Source organism: Marmota marmota, unplaced genomic scaffold, assembly GCF_001458135.2.
Source record: "Marmota marmota marmota unplaced genomic scaffold, marMar, whole genome shotgun sequence".
NCBI lineage: Eukaryota > Metazoa > Chordata > Mammalia > Rodentia > Sciuridae > Marmota > Marmota marmota.
Window position 1 is genome coordinate 130,764 of NW_026000169.1, and position 21,900 is coordinate 152,663.

Genomic DNA, 21,900 nt, shown 5'->3' on the forward strand with positions numbered 1-21,900 from the left:
TATTAATGATTAACTTAATTCATTTAGTGATTTCTAACTATATTAAGTTCAAATGGCCTCTTCAGTTGTTCATCATGCTTTCTCTTTTCTTCTCTAAATATTCCTGTCTGCTTTGTCTTGGAAATGCCATTTTTTCCTACCCATCCCCCACCCCCAGCTCACTATTTAGCAGTTTACTTGTTATTTTAATTTTTTTATTAGGTATCATACATTTTGCAATTTACATACCACATCTCTTTCTAATCATGATTAGTTATATCACTGTCTCCTGTCGATCTGAGTAAAGACCTTGAGGTGGTTTTAAATCCCTTTGCACAGGTCAAGACTTCCAATACACATATATAAATATTTTTGTTTTATTAACCAAATTTCACAGAATAATCTACGTAGGATAAAATTTAATCATTTTGAGTTATTTTATTTTACATAGAAGCTTTTTATGGTATGTAAATTATGTCTTTTTTTAATTTGTTCTTTTTAGATATAGATGATTGTATAGTGTATTTTGACATATTATACCTACATGAAGTATAGCTTCCCATTCTTTTGGTTGTACACTGTTAGCCAATCCAAAAAAAAAAGGCTGAATGTTTTCTCTGATATACCGATGCTAACACACAATAAGGAGGGGTTGAGGAGGAAAGAATAGAAGTTCATTGGATTAGACAAAGGTGAATGAAGGGAAGGAAGTGGGGATAGTAATAGGAAAGACAGTAGAATAAATCATTCATTCCTATTCATGTAGAATCTTAACGTTAACTTGCTTTAAATTACAAAATATCAACTTTATTACACCTTATTTCAGCCAATGGTTAGTTATTTTTCTCAGCTTACTTAAACATTTTATTTGCTCAACTTCATTCTTTTCCCTTTAAATTTTTGTCTTTATATTAATGGGCTTAGGCTGCCTTAACAAACTGGCCGTTTAAACAACAAATTTTTTTTCTCACAGTTCAAAGGCTGGATGTCCAAGATCAAGGGGCCAGTAGGGCTGGATTCTGTTGAGGCCACTCTTGCTGGCTGGTGTTCAGGTTACCTTCTCATAGCACTTGTCCTCTGTAAGCTCATGTGACCCTCTGTGCACACTCAGACTCCTGGTATCTCTCCAGGGCACAAGTCCTATTAGATTAGGATTCCTCCTTATGTCCTCATTTAACCTGGAATTATATCCATAAGGAACCTGTCCTAAAATGCAGTCACATTGGGGTTTAGGGCATCAACACTAAATTTTTCTGGCAAATGATCCAGTCCATAATACTATTTCCAATACTAACATTTTCACTGAAGTATGTGTATAATATAGCATTAATTTTATTTATTCTGAAATGGTGTGAATTCAATTCCTCTGGCATTTTTTTAGCCAAGAATTAAATATTACAGCTTAATTCCTCATCACTTTTAAAATATGAATCACTTGTATGTGACATATAATTTTTTGATGAGATTTCTCAGAAAACTCAGATTGATTATTTTATTCTTTGGCAATTGCTTCCCATTACTTTGTAGGTACTTTGAATTTCAATTTGCCTCTGATAGTTGCAATTTTATTAAAACATATACAAAAGTGAATATGTGTATGATATTTCATTAACTAGAATATGTATATATTCTATATATTGTTTGTGTATCGCTGTCAACATGTATCATTATTTCATTGGTCAGAGAAAAGGGAAATATGTGATCATCCTAATGAATTACAAAACATTTGATACTTTTGTTTGTTTTTATTACAATTTTATTCATAAGTACCCCAAACTGGAAAAACAACCCAAATATCCTTAAAAAGGTCATGGAAAGCAAATTGTGATACACACATACAGGAAATGCTACCAGACATAAAAAGTAAAAATGTAAATTAATATCAAAGAAATTACCCTGAAAAAAGGCAATCTTCAGGTCCATCTATAGTGAACCTATTTATGTAATGTTCTGGAAAAGTCACATAGGAAAAGAGAACACATGAGAATTTGCAGGAATCAGAGAGGAATGAAGGTTTGATCACCTAGGAGATGCACATGGCAAGTCTTTGAGTGATGATCTGCTCTGAAGGTGGTGGTGGATACATGATTTTATACTTGTATTAAACTCATAGAACTGTATATTTGCTACTTTAAACACAGGTTTTATTGGAATATCATATGCGGAAAAATAAGAAAAATATTCTCCGTGAAAATTATTTTTAAAAGTACCTCAATACTAAAGTGATTTTTATGCTATTGGTGAAACACCAATCAACTCTCCATTTACAGAGATGCCAATTATTACCACAACTGCTTAGCATTTTGAATGTTTAAGCCATTTCATATGTAAACCAACAAAAATTTTCAGTAATACATTATTTCAAATAATAAAATAATCATTATAAATAACTATGCAGATGATATGATATTTTTATCTGCAAAAGGAAAGAGGATGAGAGTAAAAAGCAAAGCATATGCTATAGTTTAGCAAATTGCATTCTAACTCACCAAATGAACAAATAAAAACAATTATTGTACCTTTTTAAGTTCACATAAACCAAGTACCAAATATAATTTTTAAAGCTTAAGAATATGTATTATATTGTAAATATAATATTTAATAATGTTTAATATAAGCACCAAATTTACATATTCCTTTAAGTCTTTTTTTCACTAGGTTCTGGATATGTCTGTGAGTAGCCTCTTTCTATTGATAGATATTTGAATTTGGGGGACCGCCTCCCTCTACTGGGGATTATCACTCTGGCTCTTTGCTGACCTCTTCGCGCACTGCTGGAGAAGTCTTTTAACATCTCAGACACTCAGGTTCTTCACATGAAGAATAATATTAGACATACATGAATATTAAAAAGTTATGAAGAATGCATATTAACCTACCACAAAAACAGAACAACTTTCTCTTTTTACTTGCCACTTATTCCAATGCCCACTTTTTATTTCATAGAATCTACCTAGAAAAGATGTTAAACATATATTTTTTTCAATAAATAAATAAATGAGCAATATTACGAAAACAAGAAAATTTATTTCAAATGCAAACTCTACAATTTGAAGGGATTTCTTTGTGAAAATAAGCCATGAACAAAGAATTCTTCATTTCTGAACTTACATAGAGTTCTAACTTATCTGTTTCAACAACACTGAATACAATATACATGACCATGTTTTCCTCTCCTCATCCCACAACTTAAACCTATTTATATTTTTAACATATTTAATTAAATTACTTTCTATTTCTGTGACGCAACCAATATTATTATTATATGCACATAACCAAGTTCCATGTTAAGTATTTAATAATGTTTAATATAAACACCAAATTTATATATTCCTTTATGTCTTTTTTTCCCACTAGATTCTGGATGTGTCTGTGAGTAGCCTCTTTCTATTAATATATCATTTGAATTTTGGGGACCGCCTCCCTCTACTGGGGGGCCACCTATAAGTTTTTCAAAATTTCTATTCCTTTGACAATCTTATTTGCAACCATAATAAAATATGGATATATGATGAGACAAATTAAATCTAAAATACCAATGTACCAGTATGATATTCAACTAAAAGACTATCTGCAGCCATGATCTGGTATTAGTGTATATTAAAATCAAAATGGATTGTTACGTACTTGAAAACTATGTTGAAAAATACAATATATTTCCAAATCTAAATAACATATCACTAATAATAATAAATATGTTTCAAAAACTCTGGAATTTGAAACTCAAAATATAGACAAAACTATTAGAATAAAGCACTTTTGGGATTCTGAGGAAATTTATCTTAATTTATAAATTGGAACTTGGAGTTAAAAGATAGATTTAGAGTATCTGATTTCCCATAGTATACATTTTATTCTTGACATCTTAGCTAAAACTTTAGGCACATTTACTATGTAAAAACTTGTTTTTATGTGTATGAAATTATAAAATTCTATTTTTAGTAACTGTCTCACATGCATGCATACACATAATAGTTTGTATATTGTAGGTTTCTCATTTTAAAATCTCAAAAGGTTAATAATTGACACAAAATTCATATTATTTGTTACTATAAAGATCTCTTTAAAACATCTATAATGATATATTTCTGTATATAAGTGTATTAATAGACTTATTATTTATGACATGGTTATAAATGTGGTTGTAATGTGATTAGTGCCTGTGCCAAACAGAATTTTATAAAATTCACAAAGTCGATAAAAGGAGAATATTAGAAAAACATAGATTCACAAATGCAGGAATTTTTGTGAACTGATTTTTTTCTAGATGATCCCAAAATGGCCTATGGACCTGGTGGCTCAGCATCTCTGGACCTGCACCTCAGCCACCACAGCACTGACAGAGGGACCTGTCTCAGCTTACCATTGCCTAGAATCAGGACAAGTGAGTGGCTGGAAGGAAAAGCAATTCCAGCAGCCCAGCAAAATAGAACAACCAGCTTTTCCCCCTGAAATTCAGAGCCTAAAGCTTGTGTGACAAAAGACAAAAAGAAAATGGTATATAGTATAAGGGAAAGTGATCCCAATCTGGAAGACTTTCATGTGGACCTTGGTGCAGGCATCTCAGGACCCTTTGCTATTTTGCTGCATCTTCTTCAGATGTTTCCACAGGGAGATGATTAGCAGGAAGAAAGCCAGAAGGGATACAGTGAAGAGTATGGACATAAACATACAGTTGGTGGATGAGAGAAACCTGGAAAATTGTGCAAACTTCCTCGAACTAGAACTGTAAGACATGTTGCTTTCATGTCCACCAAACCAGATCTCATTAGAAATGTTGATCAATACAATATTTAAAAACAAAAGAATCAGAGACATCAGCAGAATCACAAAAACCACCTTTTTAACTCTCCACTTTTGGTAAAGAAAAATAGAATTATAAAAATTGGCTATCTTCAAAAAATAAAAGATACTAAGGTTTGTAGAAAGCCAGAGGTTAAAATGATTAGTCACTATCCAGGTAATATTAATCATTCTTATCATTTTCAGTTATCAATAAACCTGGATAAAATGAAGGAACAAATAAGCTTATGAGTACTGACTAGAGCACATCAATTCTGGAGAGTGCCAAAGCAGTGAGGATTTGATCAACTGAAGAGATCTTTCTTCTCTTGACCCAGTCCACGCAGTTCACCAGCACAATGAACCCATTTCCTAAACTCCCAGTTATGGATTCCACACTTAAAATGATTTTAACATGCTCTCTATGACATGGTCCATTGTAAGAGGTTGCCTCAAAGTCTAATATCACTGCTGAAGATTTCTTAAGGCACTCATCTAAAATCCTATGTATATCTGATTTTGAATATTCATTCACCTTTTAAAACTCACAGATAGAGCATCAAATAAACAAAAATTTCTGATGAATGGATTAATAGCTTTTATCATTAAAATATTGCATTTCCCAGACAGCCCAGCTGAGCTCATTGAGATATTGTGTACTTCACACACAATAGCCTGTTGTTTTTTGTAGTCAATGATGAAGGAAACACTTTGCTCCCATTTGCTAACATGCAAACTGTAATCTTTTATTTGCATTATTTTGATATTTCTCCCTTAATTACATATTTTAGTCTGGCAAAGTGAGTTCTGAGCAAGTAAGATTACAAAAATTCTAATAACATGGCAGGCAATGAATATATGAATAAGTATGTGGAACTTACTAAGCCCTAAGGATTTTAATATTTTTTAAAGTTAGGTATGCAAAGAAACCTATGCAGGTGTTTTCCAGAGCTCTTCTTACAAAGTGTCAGGATTGTCTAACATCCTGGAGCTCATTATTTCTACAATGCTGAGTACTGAGAATAATATTTATCATTTCACTTTTTACCAATGCATTTGTAGCACATACAACACACCCATAAAAATACATTTACTTGAATCCAAATCCCCTTCTCCTCCCATCCCAATAATTGAAGATTTTCAACATTCAATATACATCTGCCTCATACTGAGTACAGTGATAAGTTATTCCTTTAAAACTGCTTCCAGGTTGATATTATATCTTAAAAAATATGAATATTCAGTAAACCTTGGGAATATTCTTTTGTGCATGTGAAAAATGGTGGAAATCTCTCTGTGGTTCCCTGAAGTAGTCACTGCAGCAAAAGAGTTCATCCCCACACCAAAAATCTTCCTCATTCTGTCTGCCCCTTGCCCAGTAGGGACCGGAGACCTTCAGATTTCATCCCTCTCCCTTCATCTCCCAGCAACATCTGCTCCATGACTCTCACTGCAGGCACCCAGGTAGGTGAAGGATGATACCCTGCCTGGGCAAGGTAGGGAATAAGTAGCCTGGTGACATTGTTTCTCCTCAACAGCTAAGAAATAAGCAGGGGACAGACAAGAGAAATACAGCCACAGCTATCAGAAACAGCAGAAAAAAACATGTATCCTAACTTTCAGGCATGACAGAGAAAGACTTGAGACATTGCATTGTGAACATCCAACATAACCCTCCTTAGCAGAGGAAATGAATCCAATATATCTTGAAACGTCTCTCAAATGCCCTTTATATAGGAGAGATATATGTTGAAAGATAAAAATAGGACTGTATGGATAAAATTTAAGGGAAACGAAGAAGGAGGAAAAAAATTATACCATCAATGAAGAGGCATTACAGCTCAGTTCCTTCCATGTAACAAAGAAGAAGTTGCAAAGGAGACAAAGAGCAATGCAAATAACCCTGGGGGTGGGGCTGTGTAGAGCAGGCACTGGTAAAGGAGCTTCATGAACTTTTTAAGAAAAAAGACAGAACTTGGGTCCCAGTGAGGGCTTCGTTCATCCCTGAGCACCTCTCCCTGAGGCCCCAACACTGCACCTTTCACTCTGGATGAGAAATGGTTTAGGTTTTCACCTGAACAATAGCTTCTAGAGAAGACAGATGTTTCCAGAGAAGGTAGGATGGCACCGATGATAAATCCCACACATCTCATCCACAAAGCAGAATAACAAGTCAGCCCTCGGAAAGGAGCAGTGTCTCCATCCAGTTCTCTGGAAATGTTACATTTAGGTGAAGTTAGATGTTAGTAGATTTCATTTCAGTTTTTTTATACACTGACTGCACCAAATGCAAGTAATCAAGAAGGGGTAAATCCACCATAATTCCATCTAAAAACATTTCTCTATTTAGATCATTATATCTATAATGATACTCTCAATATTAGTCTATCAACATCTATACTGTTAATTTATTTATTTTTCTTAAATATTTACTTTTTAGTTGTAGTTGGACACAATACCTTTATTTTATTTATTTATTTTTATGTGGTGCTGAGGATCGAACCCAGGGCCTCGTATGTGCTAGGTGAGCGCTCTACCGCTGAGCCACAACCCCAGCCCAACTGTTAATTTAAATAAAACTAAATTAGGTCTGGGTCACCATTACCCTGATTTTATAGAAATTCAAACAAAATTGTTGCTGATGTTTCCATTTTTTCCCTAAATGTTTTAATATTTTTATTTTTAAATCCAACTTCAACATGTAAAGAAAAAAGCATGCTTTCCAATGTGAGATGGGTAGGTAGGTAGATAAATCATTATATGGATTTGAATAATGAGCCTTGCCCATCTCTGTGGAACTGATAAGCTATGTTCTTAGGAATGAGATTGTGAGATCATGAGCAACATCAGCATAACTGGTTACAAATTGAAGAACTAGGATAGGCTGCCTGATATTTTCTGACTGGGGAAACACAGGGGAAGGGGATGAAGTAGCAAAAGAAACTAAAAAGCAATGCTTGATGAGCCAGAGTATAGAGCAGGAGAGGCTGTGTCTTGAGAAGCAAGGAAGTTGCCTCCACCCTGCTCATGGGCCATGCAGGGTGAAGCCTGAGCGCTGGCAGCAAAGACTCACTGGTGACCCTGCAATGTCAGATTCAGATTAAGTGGGGAGAGTGACATCCTTGTGAAATGAGTTCATGAGACAGCAGTTGAAGAGGTGTTACAGTCTAAATAATACTATAAACCAAGAGAGCTGAGCAGTTGATTCTTGAGCTTAGTCTTTGAAGTGGAAAGTCAAAGGCCCTCACCGGACTCTGAGCACTGAGCTTCTGCAAAGAACCAGAGTCTAACAACTGAAGCTTCCCTCAGTCCCTGATAAAGTGCCCTGATAGTGCACCACAAGTATGTTTAGAGTGTGTTTATATGACGTTTTCCAAAAACCTTTTGCCATTTACCAACATCCCAGAGGAGAAGGCCTGGATCCACATTCTCTAGGAGTCTTAGGTATGGAGACTGAATCAACTCAAAGGGACCTTATGGTCCACTGCATGAAATGGGAGCTTCTAAATGTCACATGCTCTTGAGAGCTTTTACTGAATTCCATTCCAAGGCAGATTTCATACACTTGAGGGTTTTCCTTATTTCAAAATGTGTAGTTAAAATGGACAGATTTGGCCATTGGCAAAACTCTCATATTGCTTCCTGAGCTGTACAGTAAGGGACATGATTGTAAGCAGGACCAAGGAATAACCTCTGAAACTCTCTCTTCCTGAAAGACAATGAATAAAAATTAAAAACCACACTCTTGAAGGAATGGGATAGATTACTGCCAACACAGAAACCTTAAAAGTTGCAGAGGATCATGTTCCTTTTCATATCCCTGTTGAATTCAAGTATCTAGACTCTACCAAAAACAGCTGGGATATAGGATGGGTGCAGATTAATATAAATTTACATTACATTGCCAGATGCTCTACAGGAGATAGTACTTATTGCCAGATAGCCTCTGGCAATATTGAGTTGGTAAATACTTTTTAATCTAAACCTATGAAGAGAGAAAATCTAGACAATTTGTTTTTCTGTCTTTAATGCAATTACATATCTTTACCATTTTATGTTAGCGTTATATCACTTTTCTGGCTCTAAGTTTCATTATATTTTGTAAAATATCCTGCTCATTAAATGTATTGTATTAATGACATTATGTTAATTGATACCCACGTGCAGGAAATGGCAAGTTTCTTAATTATTATGAAACTCTGGAAGAAGGTATATAAAAATCTGATAAGACTCCAATATCAATGAATTTTTAAGACTTCAGTGGTCTCTTTCACATGCTGCAACATCTTTGTTAAAGTAAACATCATGTTGCCCTATCTTTATTTCCTATCAAAAGTGGCAACATACACCATATTCAAAGACATTGCCCTAATCCACTAACAGATTTCCCTAAAGGCTGCAGGGTTCAAGTGGACACAGAGCAAGAGAGGGCTCTACCCCGGTTCAGACTGTTGTCCAAGCTGCTTTGCCCTTGGTGCCAGATGAGTCAGTGATCAAATCTGATAGAGGAATTTGCGTAGTACAAGCATACCATGCTTTGCTTATCTCTAAAGGACTCAGGAAAAAGGGAGACTAAACTCCTACTGAATTTCTCCAAGACTGCCACCTCTTCCACAGATTCCCCTGTGTCTTAGAATCAAAATATCAAGAGGAGACGAATACAAGCATAGGGCCCTCCAAGCACAACGCACTCTGTGACTACACAAGTCATACATTTATAAAGCCAGGAACTATCGCATGGCTCCATCTCAATTGAGTGGCATAAGAGGTGGCCTATTTTAGAAACAAATTTGAGTGCTTCTTCAGATTCCCTGACTATATCTTATTCTCCTGGTAAGCACATTTTATGTTGCAGATTATCCTTCCTTCATAAAGTCCACACTGTGAGCAGATCTTATTTTTGAAACGGCCACCAAGGGGCTGGATGATGTAAACCAGAAAAGCTGAGATGATGGTTCTGGCAGGGTAAACCCTGGCCAATGAGAAATAGAAGACAGAAGAGAGCTAAGAATATCCGTAGCTGCTCCTCTCTCTTTCATGGATTGATGCTGGATCTGGCTTCCCTTGGACCCTGATGGAAAAGTCCTGGGCCCAAGTGCTCACCCCACTGCCTCTCAGATCATGGTGAAGAGGCCACCTTATGTTCACCACATCTTTCCCTGGACCTGCCTTCTCAAACAAATGACATCATATTTATCCCTGACATTCACTTGGATTTGAAAATCTCCAGATAAAGTATTCATTGAGTTGTACAACTTTTGTTTTTCTCTATATATAGTTTTATAACATGGTAATATTTTTTAAAACTAATTTCTATTTTTTTCCTAATTAGAAAGGATATTGGATAAAAATATATCAAAATACTATTTAAGGTAAGAAATTAATGAATATATTTTTAAAAATCAAAAGGCATTTCTGAGTAAATGTAGCTACCCACAAAATATAGTAAAAAATATGCATCATTCACACTAGAAAAATGCATATACATAAATTTACCAAAATCTTATACATGTTATCTGGGCTTTTACTCTGAAATACACTATTTGGATACATGAAACCAGAATCAGGAAACCCATCCAACATGATTTTTGTGATGGGTTTTATTTTCATTTGTTTACCAGTCCTGATAAGGTTTATTCATTCATTCATTCTTCAGTACAGCATCATTTTAGACCATCTATTCTTTGCACTGGCCCTTAGATCCTGGAAGTCAACAGTAAACAACACAGACGTCATTTCTGCTCTTATCATGCTCACATTGCACTGGGGAGATAGAAGATAAAGAAATCAACAGATAAACCAGATGTGGAAGTGATTACCTAAAAGTTTAGGTAGTATTATTGGGATTTGTTTTTGTAATACTGTTAAAGTTGCATAATTATTATAGTCATATAGAACTCAGTTCTTGAATAAGTTTACATATTTCATTCTTATAATTCACTTTTCTTTAATGAATATGTCAATATTTGCACATTTTACACAAAATTTCAAGAAACAAAACTTAAAGTAATTCCCTATCATTATATGGATTTCACAAATGCTGTTTCAGTGTTTTTAGAAAGGCTCATTGAATTATATATAATTTTACATGACTTAGATATGGGGCATTTTTTCATGATAGAAAAGACTTCTCATGTTAACTGTAAAAAGCATTTTAAGAGCTAGGTGTGGTGACTCATGCCTGTAATATAAGCAGCTAAGGAGGCTAGGACAGGACTATCTCAAGTTCAAGGCCAGCCTCAGGAATTTAACAAAGCCCTAAACAACTTAGTGAGACTCTGTGTCAGTAGTATGATCCTTTCTTAAGCTTTAAAACTATTTATGTTAGGTCTATTGTTCTTCAGTACTGTACATAGTATACATATACTAAATTAAAATATATTTGACACTCTGATTTTATTGTCTGCATATTTTTATAATATGAATTCCATTTACCCTTTATTAAACATGAAATAAGAATTAATGATGGAATAAATCTATCTCAAACAAAAAAATACCTCAAAAGTGATTTAAATTTGGATGGTTCTGCCATCCAAAGTAATTCAGGTTTAATTTAATTTAATAATGAAAACAGAACACACTGTAGTACATATATGCAATACAAATTACAATGCAAAATAGCAATGATTTCCCAGGAAAAGTTGGCAGTTCTAGATAATGTATAAAAATATATCATAAACACTTTAATTGAAGGATTGCATAGAGTATGTATATGAAACACATAAATTCATAATTCTAAAATTTTTCCTACTGTTTTCTCATAACTATATCATTTGCAAAAAAAAATATATATATATATATGTATGTATTCATATACGAACATAGGAAACTTATGATTAATTCATTCTACTCTCTTTCCGATTCCCATTCCTCCTCCCTTCCCTTCATTCCCATTTGTCGAATCCAATGAATATCTATTCTTCCCTCCCCCCACCTTATTGTGTGTTAGCATCCACATATCAGAGAGAACATTTGGCCTTTGGTTTGGGGGAACTGGCCTTTTTCACTTAGCATGATAGTCTCCAGTTTTGTCCATTTACCTGCAAATGCCATAATTTCATTATTCTTTATGGCTGAGTGATATTCCATTTCTTTATCCATTCATCTGTTAAAGGGCACCTAAGATGGTTCCATAGCTTAGCTATAGTGAATTGAGCAGCTATAAACATTGATGGTTTCTTTTCTTTAATCAGCACCTCTCCTGCCACAAAACCCACAGAAAGAACTGTTTCAGCTCTTTCCTTCCCAAATCAGGATATGAATTGCTTGAAGAATAAACAATACCAGTAGACTGGTAAAGCAAGGGGACCAGTTCATTAAGAAGCTTATTAGCACTCCACCCTGATATGGCTGCAGACAAAAGTGCATGGCAAATAAGAGAAAGAAGACTACATTTTGCAAAGATTATTTGAGGACTTTCTTTACAGCATCTGTGCATCCTTTGCTGTGGAGCTGCATCTTTCTGGGATATTTACACAGGCATTAGATTCATGGCAAAAACAGATCAGGATTTAATAAAGTATGTGAAGTTCACTAGAGTAATACAGTCATATTTGAAAGGCTTACCATATTGCTGAATGTGGTCTTCCAAGTTGCATTTCCTTCATAGTCCTTCACCAGCATGGCCTCACTTTTGTTTGCCCCAGCAGGATGAGAAAACTAAATGATCAAAGTTCCCAACTAGAACAGCACTCTTATCTCTTCCTTTTAGTGAAAAAAAAAAGTAAGGATGGAGAAATTTGCTATCTAGAATAAAGAGAATATGCTTAGGCTAGTAGCAAGACTGGTGCTAAAATGGTTGATTACTGACCAGGCAATAAGAACAATGATTCTTGGAACCACTGTTTGACCCAGCTATTCCTCTCCTCAGACTATACCCAAAGGACTTTAAAACATCATACTACAGGGATACAGCCACATCAATGTTTATAGCAGCACAATTCACAATACTAAACTGTGGGACCAACCTAGATGCCCTTCAATAGATGAATGGATAAAAAATATGGCATATATACACAATGGAATATTACTCGGCAATAAAAGAGAATAAAATCATGGCATTTGCAGGTAAATAGATGGAGTTAGAGAAGATAATGCTAAGTGAAGTTAGCCAATCCCAAAAAAACCAAATGCTCAATGTTTTCTCTGATATAAGGAGTCTGATTCATATTGAGGTAGGGAGTGGGAGCATGGGAGGAATAGATGAACTCCAGATAGGGCAGAGGGGTGGGAGGGAAATGGAGTGGGTAGGGAGTTAGAAATGATGGTGGAATGTGGTGGTCATTATTATCCAAAGTACATATATGAAGATACAAATTATATGGATATACTTTGTATACAGCCAGAGATATGAAAAATTGTGCTCTATATGTGTAATAAGAATTGTAATGCATTCTGCTGTCACATATAAATTTTAAAAAAATTTAAAGAACAATAATTCTTCCTTGTCCCTTCTCTGCATGAACCTAGAAAATTATAGTTACATATTGTTGATTTTCTCAAAACAAACAACTCTGGAGATGTCCAGAGCCCAGAGGATTCAACCAGCTGAGAATTATTTTGTTTCTTTACAGAGTCACTGAAGTTCACTGTATTATGAAGATGTGGACAAAATTTCCAATAAATTCTGCCATTACTTGGATTGTAATGATGCTCAATAGTAAACCTATGAAGTGCAAGGAGAGAAAAGTCAGACCTAATATCCTGGTTGTGATTCACAATCTCCAGACCCGAAGTTCTACCAGAACCAGGTTTCTGGGTATGCTCTTAAGTTTTTGTTTTCTTTTATAGTCTTTAACTAATGTTAAACAGAAATTGATTCAGTATGCTAAAGGATAGATTCAGTGTTGCTCTTAGGGAAAACACTTATTCTCAAAACAGCTCAAAATATCTCCTTTCCAAATGCTTCGCCATAAGCTAGAACCTTTCACAGCAGATGTTGGAGTGAGAGCTAAATTCTCATTTGCTAGCAATGCAAATGAAGACATATTATCTTTCATAGTTTTGCAGGTTTTTTGGCCTTGCCTAACCTCTGCACAATTTGGGTTCAACAATTCGGGATTCAGCTAATAAAATTTTAAACTTACAATAGCCCCCAAAACCTACAAACTGATAAATGAGATACTCTTGTGGAGATGACATGGATGGTTTATCATGGGTGAAAATGTATCTAATAGAAAGATGAAAGGAAACAGTCCAGAGGCTCGCCATGTTTTTCCTTTCAAAACCTTCCTATTTATTTTGAGGAACCCCTATGAAAGCTAATCTCTCTAAACTTGAGTGCCAATAGCTAGTATGTATAGGTAGCTTTATTGTTCACAAGCCCTAAACACAAACTCACCACTACCACCCACACATTTGTTTTGGTTTTTGAAAATGCCAAGAAAATGAAAGAGATGAATTATTATCCTGTAGTTTCCAAAATGAAAAATGAGTGTCTGAGCACTTACTGGAATTTAAATCCCCTTCCTTCATACTTAGGCTGTTTGCCCGAAATATTTACTAATCATGTCTCTTGCACATAAATCTTATACAATGGCTTCTATCCTGACATATTTAATTTTTAAGTGTTCCTCAATTTAAAAAAAGATTCAGGAATTCTCTAGAGATTCCATAAATCCATTGTGATTTTCACTGGAATCATCGTGTACACAAAATCTACATTAAGAAATTGATTCTATGTACTCAAGAACATGGTACATATTTACATTTTTCAGAGTTTTTAGACTTTTCAATAGAATTTCAATAGATGTCTTAATGAAATACAACACATAAAACTGTTTTCCAAGCAGAGTTTGGAGATACAATAAGTCCTAGTTTCGTGGGGTTGGGGGGTTATTTGCTTTGTGAAAGAGTCCAGTTTCAAATGTCATATTCTAATTAGATATTTTAGGTGAATAGCTATATCTCAATATCATAATTGCAAAATTTCCTTAACTTATTACTTTATTTGACAAAGTTACTTATTTCTTTTTGTATTACATTGGAATATCCATATTTTAAAACAGTAGGTGTCCAAAAAATAAAACTTTTGTCATTTGCATGCAAAATTCCATGAGTTTGTTTTGTGTTTCATCATTTCACTAGCTAAAAAATCCCTATACAAACCTTTCCTTAATTCTAGTATCAATGTGAATATTTCTGCATTTCAACAATAAACCTAATATTCTTGTATTCATTTAGTATACATAATTTACTGAGTCAATATTGTTTCCTTCTACACATTTTGATTCAGCTAAAATTTTGGTTATGTAACACTTCATTAGTGTCCACTTAATGGTCAGTGTCCAATCAGGAGAGAGATCACAGTGAAATTTGATCACAAAATGATCACCATAAAGAATGATTAACTATACATAATAGAGTTGAGGGAATAATAAGTGATTAAAAAGAAAGAATTAACAGATGACTCTACAGAATACAGAAATAGTACATAAAAGGAACAGTTGTTAACCCTAGGGCTAACATGTGGCAACCAACAAGGAGCCTCCTCTACACACACACACACACACACACACACACACACTAATACAAGACTAAGAAGATCTCATTGAAGAAAACAGCAATTGTTTCCCCCACTGACCCAACAGAAAGAGAAATCCACTGCCCAGACCTGGCCAGAAATCCTCCTTCTGGATGTGAAAAAAGCTGCTTATAGAAAGATAACGTGGCAGAGGTGCTCTGTATGAGAAAAGCTCTCCAGAGCTAGGTATTGTTGTCCATAACCCACTTGGGGATTTGTCCTGGAGAACTTGTGTTTTTCCTAATATGTGCATGTGTGTGTGTGTATGTGTGTGTGTATGTATTCCCCTCTATGGACTTATTGTATTTCCAATATTATCTATATTTTTTTCTCTTTATTGAATTTTAGAAAGAATTCTTCAGTTTTTACCACACCTATATTTTATTTTAGTTTTCTAAGTAATTAATTTCTTCTTTCATTGTTACAGTCAGCTCTTCATAACCACATCAGTGGATACAGCCAACTGGATACTGAAAATCATTGGGAAAAATATTTTCATCTGTGCTGAACATTTATACACTTTTTTAGTCATTATTTCCCAAACAGTAGTGTTCGAACTATTTACGTAGAATTTACACTGTATTAGGTATTATAAGTAATTTAGAGGTGATTTAAAGTATAAGGAAAGTTAAGGGCAATGGCTTGTGTTCAGATATTGCACCATTTTACATTGTCACACATTTTACAAAAGCCATGGATTTTGGTGTCCATAAAAAGGATACCTATTTCTCCTACTTTCCTTCTACTTTTTCTAAGATTATTTGTCATTATTTTCTGTCTTCTTGAGTTAAATACTTTATTAATTCATCTTTTCAACTTTTTTTAATAAAATGCAACTATAGATATGAATTCTCCAAATTGGCTGAAACTTTCAAGCTTCAATTTAGGTAGTACATCATTATTTGTTCATTTCTAAATTTGAGATTATTGCTAATGTGTTGTCTTACTTTTAACTCATTGGAGTGTAATTTTCCTTTCAAATTTATAGAGTATTATTATTAGAGTTCCTACCATTATTTCATTAGAGTGTTATTGAGTCATGGTGATAAAAATATATTCTGTGTAATAATCATTCTGACATATAATCAAAAAAATTTTGTCTAATTTAAGGAATATGTTCACAAAATGTAAAGGTTCCTGTATTCTGTGCTGGTTTTTTAAAAAAAAAATCTACACTTATCTGTTAGAATTGTATTATTCACATCTCTTTATAAATATTAATTCTGATTAATAGATCAGCTTATGAAAAAATTAAAGTTTCTATTGTACATGGATTCAGTCTTTTCTCCACTTTTAAAAATGGGATAATTTGTGTGTGTGTGTGTGTGTATTTTATTTAGAGACAGAGTCTCACTGAGTTGCTTTGGGCCTTGCTAAATTGCTGAGGTTGACTTTGGAACTGTGATCCTCCTGCCTCAGCCTCCCAACCCACTGGGATTACAGGTATATGCTTCCACACCCAGGGGATGTACTCATTTTGATACTATATTTTTTAAAGCACTTATGGCTGTATTTTCCTGTTTTTCAATTCTTTATCAGTTTAAACATCTCTCTTTAAATTACCTAAATATTTTTAATTTGGTATTAATTTTTGTTCACCAGCTTTTATTTAGTTGATATGCTAGTATAGAATTTAGCTTCATAAATAGAGGAGTAAAAACAGTGATTTAATTAGACAAAAGTTTATTTATCTCTCATCTAACAAAGGCATCCAAAATCTTACTACTTATTATTTATTTCTTTTAGGTGTGATTCTTGTATATAAGATGTAATATATGAAACATGAAATATTCATATAAAGTTCATGAATTTATAAAATATAAAATATTGAATTATATAAAATATAGAATATGTAATCTTAAAGATAGGTGTGTATATCTCAACTCTGAGTGTATCTTCTTTTTAATGACCAAGGTACTTCATGGATTTTTGATGACTTTGTGTTACCAGACAAGGGGTAAGAGGAGGTCCCTCCAAAGAAGAGAATGAGACATCAACTGGGCCTGAGGGGTTCTTGACTTTCCTGCTGAAAAGACTTCCAGGACACATCAAAATCAAAGCACAAGCAAAGATTTATCTAAGTACAGCAAAGTTACACACCCTGAAAGCAGGATGTAGGAGCCCCTGGCCTCTCAGAAAAGAGGAATGACTACACCCAAGATTGAACTCTCTGACTATATATATGATTTTCCTGGGAAGAAATGTACATTCTCTCAGGTAAGCTTCTGTGAAAATCAAGTCCCACGGCAATCATTTATATTTGGGGTTCAGAACATTTGTTTTTGGTTGAACAGTCAGTCATAAATCAATTGTGGGTGCCTTGTATAATCTTTGAATCTGGTGACATTTAAATGGAGTATGTTTTTGTTCTAGTTGAGCTGGAAGTTTTGTTCATCTAATTAAAAGGCAAACATGACTGGTCATAATTGTAGATCCAAGTCTCCATGTACTAAAGGCCTATTTTCCTCTCTGCCTGACAGCCCACCTGTTTCATGGGACTCTTTGATGTCCTACTCTTTGTAGTCTAACATGCCTTCTCCAATTCTTTTTTTTTCTGCTTTATTTTGGATTGATGGAATTGATATTATTCATATTCTCTCTTTCTCTCTCTTTCTCTCTCTCTCTCTCTCTCTTTCTCTCTCTCTCCCCCCAACCTTCTCCCAGCTATTTAGAGTTTGCTTATGATTTTTATTGGTTCATATACTCTTGTTAAAACATAATTAATACACTTCTCTTTCTAATGATTCTGAATTACATCACTGTCTTCTTTCAATCTAAGTGAAGGTCTTGACATGCTTAAAAATACCCTTTCAATATGTGTCATGTAAATATTTTTTGCTGTAATACCCAGCTTTATTAAAAAGAAGAATTTATGAAAAATAAATTGAGTATTATGAGAATTAAGTTTATTTCATGTAGAATCTTAATAACAGTTTTCTTTAAAAACAATTTCAACTTTATTACAACTCATATGAACCCAATTCTTTTCAGCACCTTAGATTTTTGTTTCTGATATCTATCTCTCTCTCTCTCTCTCTCTCTCTCCCAGGGATTGAATCCAAGGTGTTTAACCATTGAGCCATATCCCCAGTCATTTTTATTTTTTGAGACAGAGTCTCGCTTAGTTGTTTAGTTACTGAGACTGGCTTTGAACTTGTGATCCTCCTTTCTCAGCCTCACGAGCTGCTGGGATTACAAGTGTGTGCCACTGGATCCATGAGTCCCTCTCATTTATATCTCTCTATATTAGTGTGCCCAGACTTCCACAAAAAAACACCAAGGACTGGATGCTTAAACAACATATTTATTTCCACATAGTTCTCAAGGATGAAGATCCCAATCAAGTGGCCAGCAGGGCTAGTGAGGCCACTCTTGCCACAGGTCAGCAGGCCACCTTCTCACAGGATGACATGTCCTCTGTGAGCACACATGGCCTTTTCTGCACACTCAGATACCTGGGTTTCTGCTCATACGAACGCCAGTCCTACCAGATTAGGGCCTCAGTTTATGACCCCCTTTAACCTTAAGGACATCCATCCTTTCCCTATCATCAAATAAAGTCACATTGTGGGTTTATAGATTTAATATTTGGATTTTGGAGGCAAACAGTTCAATCCTAAAAATCTTGAAAATAGCTTAGTCATTCTTATTTTGGTATCTTTGCATTAAAGGTAGATAAGTAAAATTAGACCTAATAAAGCCTCATATTACCAGTTTTTAGAAACACTCCTCAAATGACTAATATACCTACATGAAGTTTGGGGCAGGAATCTGAAGATTTTATCCTGTTCCTAATTACCCATTGGACATCAGTAGGCCTAAATGAAGAATCTGTGCATTTAGTAAAAACAGCTTTTCTATTACCTTTGGATATCACCTGTCATTACTTTGTTGATTCTTTCTGAATTTCATTTTGCCTCTGCTGGTTGCAAGTTTCTTAAAATACATACAGGGGAATAGTTAATGGGACTTTTCATAGAATATAAAAATGCATGCTTTAAAAGATATACCATTGTTTCATGAGCCACTATTAACACATATCATTATTTTCATTGGTCAGAGGGAAATATATAATCATATTTATAAATAATAACACATAGTTGATAATATTACATGTTTGACACAGGTTTCATCAATAAAGGTAAGTATAATTCACTCTGAACATGAGTTTTTAAAAATATTTATCTTAAAGCTAAAGACAGTATTACAATTCATAGTGAAACACTAGGGAACTCTCCATTTACAAAAATGTTGCTGTTCATCACCACAATTACTTAACATTTGGAATGTTCCAGCCATTTCATTTTTGTAGATAAAGTCTCCCCCCCCAAAAAAAAGAATATTTTCCACTCTAGTAAAACATAGGTAAAATACAAATATGTGATGACATAAAGTGTATTAGGGGCTGGGATTGTGGCTCAGTGGCAGAATACTTGTCTAGCACGTGTGAGGCACTGGGTTCAATCCTCAGCATCACTTAAAAATAAATAAATAAAATAAAAAGGTATTGTGTCCACCTACAACTAAAAAAATTTTTTTAAAAATACTAATTTTCCAGTGTGGTATTTAATTACAAGGTTATCTTTAGCCATGACTTGTTATTCTTGTGCATTCAAATTAAAATTGATTGTGATATTCACAGGAAAATACAATATATTTCCAAATATAAATTACATATTTTTAGTAATACTATATATGTTCCAAGAATTCTTATTATAAAACTAATAATATAGGTAAGGTAATCGAAATAAAATAGCCTCACAATTCTGAGGAATTTGTAAAACACCTTTCTAAATTGGGTCTTATATTTAAAACATCATATTAGTGCATCTGATTTCCAAGTCCATATGTTAGTCTTCATTTCTTATCTGAAATTGTAGGCACATATTCCAGATTGGGAATTATTTTTATGGGCATACGATTATAAATTTTATTTTTTATATGTCTCACATGCATATACACACATATATATGTTATAGGTAAATAATTTTAAAGTATCAAGAAGTATCACCATCTAGCAAAGCTGGCAATCTATGCTGGGTTCACAAAATCTGACTAAATCAATAACTGAGAAAATGGCGAAGAAAGTACACAAGCACAGAAATACCTTTTTAAAATCCAGGACAGCTCTTGACCTCAGAGGTCCATTGGAAACAGAGAGAGCATGCCTCAAACCCTAATTTTTATTGGGGAGCACTGTTCCATAGAACCTCCCATCCAATTAAGGCAGAAAGGTACTATTACAAGAAAACAAAGAGTCGGGTTTCAGAGGGTCGATTCTTGCTTGGTGATATCTTGGTCGGCAATTTGACTGACATCTTGGAAAATTACATCCATCTTACCTAAGATCATCTTACTTGTGTGGGGATCATAGGCAGAGTGAGAGAAAAGTACACACATGTGTTGCACCGACCAAAGAGCACGCAACACCAGGCCAGTCCTCTCACACTCAAATGCACATAGCTCACATACACAACCTATAGATGGCCCACAACAAAGAAGGTGCCGCAGTCCGGCTGCAGCAAAATAACCTGGGGGTGACGAGCAACTTGTGTACATTGATACAGCAGGAGTGGGAGCCGTTTATTGTAGGACAGGAGGGGTATATATACATTCCACACAGCTTATCTTAATTAACATAAACTAGATACAGCAGTCAACCAATAAGGAATCTCCACACTCAATGGCTCACTGGTGCCACCTCACAAACCACTCCCTCTGGCAAAATGCCAGGTGCCATCCTGACTTGTTTACAGACCCTAACATTTCCCCCTTTTGTTTAATTTAAATAACGACCATAGTGGTTTTTACACAAACACCATAAATAATCTGCTACAAGCAGAAGGAGAGGATACAAAATGCCACAATACCAAGCCAATTGATGGCTCCATGTAAAAAGCCCTTGGAAAAATTATACCAGCAATGACACCATTAGCAAAGATACTGAGTTACAATTTGTTGTAGATTACAGTTTGTTGTCTTAGTCCAGGTAAAGCAGTGTCTCAATAGATTAACTCACAGTCCAAGTAAATCACAGTCCAGGTAAGTTTATAGTCCAGGTACGTTCTGCAGGCAGCTAGCTTAATCCGAAGTCTCGTCCGGTTCTCAGCAACACTGGAAATTCTTCCACCCTCGTTTTCACTGGCACTGGGACGAAGGCAGGAACTCTGGCAATGCTGTTAAAGAAAATCCTGTAGTATTCCAGCAAACACTAAGAAAACAACCTTCTGAACAATTTAGTACATTATCTCAAGGTTTTTTACATTTGAAATAAGCCTTAATAGTGCTCATTACTCATTAGCTTCCAGGTGTGGGAGAACCATTGTAGTTACTGGCCTTGGAAATGATCAAACTTCAGGGACGCAGGCTGTCTTCTGCCTGCAGCATCCAGGCAGCCCCAGATGGTCCCGGGGAGAGTCCGGGGAGTGTTCCAGACTCAAACTGCCACTGGGCACAGGGAGCAAGAGCCTGCGAGACTGTGCCTCCGGGTCAGGTTTGGATTTGGGCTCATGGCAGTGGCGTCCCGCTCCCAGGGCAGGGCAGGTGGGGAAGAGCCGGCTGCAGCCACTTGGAAAGTCCTTGCTACGCCATGACCGGCTCGCGCACGTGGCAGCCGC

At 35.0% G+C, this 21,900-nt stretch overlaps 2 pseudogenes; both read right to left on the minus strand.

Moving 5' to 3' along the window:
• Positions 1 to 4,262: 4,262 nt before the first annotated feature.
• Positions 4,263 to 12,384, minus strand: LOC107152748 (annotated as a pseudogene).
• An 84-nt stretch (positions 12,385 to 12,468) lies between these two features.
• On the minus strand, positions 12,469 to 13,902 carry LOC125611787 (annotated as a pseudogene).
• Between the last annotated feature and the right edge of the window lie 7,998 nt (positions 13,903 to 21,900).